This window comes from Gekko japonicus, unplaced genomic scaffold, assembly GCF_001447785.1.
Source record: "Gekko japonicus isolate JY-2015 unplaced genomic scaffold, Gekko_japonicus_V1.1 scaffold711, whole genome shotgun sequence".
NCBI classification, from domain to species: domain Eukaryota; kingdom Metazoa; phylum Chordata; class Lepidosauria; order Squamata; family Gekkonidae; genus Gekko; species Gekko japonicus.
The window spans coordinates 308,052-310,178 of NW_015165849.1; the positions used below are offsets into that span (position 1 = coordinate 308,052).

The following is a 2,127-nucleotide window of genomic DNA, read 5'->3' on the forward strand; positions in this document are numbered from 1 at the left end:
AATACACCACTGGCATCATGTAAAAGTCTACAGCTGCAATCCTATGCGGACTTACCCTAACCAGAATTTGTACAGGATGGAGTGACATACATTCAACTCACACAAGTTTGTGATACCAGAATTATTGGTGGACTTTATTTGGCTAAACTGGAGGCCCATCTTATAGAATAATAACATACAATACAGAAGGAAACAACATCTGGCCTTCTGTATATGTACATCTTATGTAAAAAAAAATTTGAATGTATGTCAAATTTGTAATTGGAATTGTGACCACTGAGGAAGGCCCTTTGAGGGGCCGAAACGCATTTGGTTCAGTTGCACAGCACTAACCCATCTATGTATGAATGCTGAGAAGTTTTTTAATGTCTGAATGTTACATTTTTAATGAGTCTAAGTTTTAAAATGTGTACACCTGAATAAATTTTGCATTTTTATAATATTTTGAGTCAGCTTAACCCTTGTGGATCCATGCCCCACAGACTCAACATCCAGAAGTCTTTCATGTCACTTGCGCCTTTTCAACTGGAGATGGTGGGGATTGATCCTGTGACCTTCAGCACACCAAGCAGATGCTCTGCACTGAGCCACAGCCCCTCCATGCTGGAAGCATGAGGTCTGTTTTATCCCAGACCTCACCTACGGAAATCATTTGATATCCACTTGCTGGGCTTGCTGCTCAGCAACTCGTGTCAAGGAAGAACGGCCTTCTCTTGCTGCCACCGGTGATACACCGGAGTGTGAAGACAGAGGGGCCTAGTAACTTCACTGAGCTTCTTTTGCACAGTTGCCCTGTGCAGTTTGACAGTGTGCTCAACCAAGCATCGAGGTTCTGGCAACCTCCCATTCTGGAAGCCATTATTTGGACTGTGAACCTGTGGACAAGGCCCACCTACCTTTTCTCCCAGATACCAGCCTTGCATATCAAAGAGGCTGGAGAAATTAACTGGACTCCCAACAAACAAGGACAGGTGTGTGTGTGTGTGTGTGTGTGTGTAAAGAGCAATCAAGTTGCAGCTGACTTATGGCAACCCCGCAGGGGTTTCAAGGCAAGAGACAAACAGGGGGTTTGCCACTGCATGCCTCTGTGTGGCAACCTTGGAATTCCTTGGTGGCCTTCAGTGTTCCCTCTAAGCCGAGTTAGCCCTGCTTAGCTTTTGAGATGTGATAAGATTGGGCTAGCCTCTGGGCCACCCAGGTCAGGCCAATATACTCAAGGTCAAACAGACATCCCACAGCTTTTTAAAAGGTCATTTACCAGACATGGGATGATCCAATGCAGATCCGGAGGGGGGAGGAGTTCTCCCATCCAAATTCCTTGGTGGCCTCCCATTCAAATACGAGGCAGGGCCATCCAGGTCAGGGCAGAATTACCATGCCCACATCTAAACAATTGCAAGCAGTAGCTATTCATCAAACCTTCTCAAAAAGTACTGAGCGCGCGGCCAAGCAGCACACACAACAGCAGGATTACAAACAGCCACCACCTTCTGGAACAGGAAGCAGCCTCAGGTTTTGAGAAGCTTCAGAATAGTTGCTCAGTGCATGTTTTAATCTACTTTAACCATGATGGGCTGCAAAGAGAACCTGGGGCACCTGTGTCTTGGGGGAGACACAACTGGCTAATATGCTTTGCTACAGAATTTGTACAGATGCTCAACCGCAATAAACCTATTACATGGAAATCAGTAAAATATGAGAGAAGTATTAATTATAAAGAAAACATATATAAAATTTATCATCGGTGGTACTGGTCACCAGATAAGATAGCTAAATGTAATCCATTGTTATCAAAAAATTGTTCGAAATGTAAAAACAATGTTGGAACCTTTTTTTCACATGTGGTGGCGTTGTGAAAAGGTGTGTAGATATTGGAAGATGATACAAAATATTATTATAGAAATAAAAAATATCAAAATTGATTTGTTACCTGAAATTGTTCTGCTAAATATGATACCGGAAAGTTACAAGTGGAAAGATAAATATATGATAATTTATATACCTACAACTGCTAGAATTTTGCATGCTAAATATTGGAAACAAGAACATCTACCTACACGAGAAGAAATAGCATGTAGACTATTGGAAATGGCAGAGATGGATAAATTAAGTCTATAACTCCAAGGG

The 2,127-nt window shown here is 42.4% G+C and overlaps 1 protein-coding gene across 1 annotated transcript in view; it reads right to left on the minus strand.

The window, feature by feature from the left end:
- Window positions 1–2,127, minus strand: part of GPI (glucose-6-phosphate isomerase) — a 36,157-nt gene that overhangs the window by 30,873 nt on the left and 3,157 nt on the right. The gene's annotated exons all lie outside the window — the stretch shown is intronic.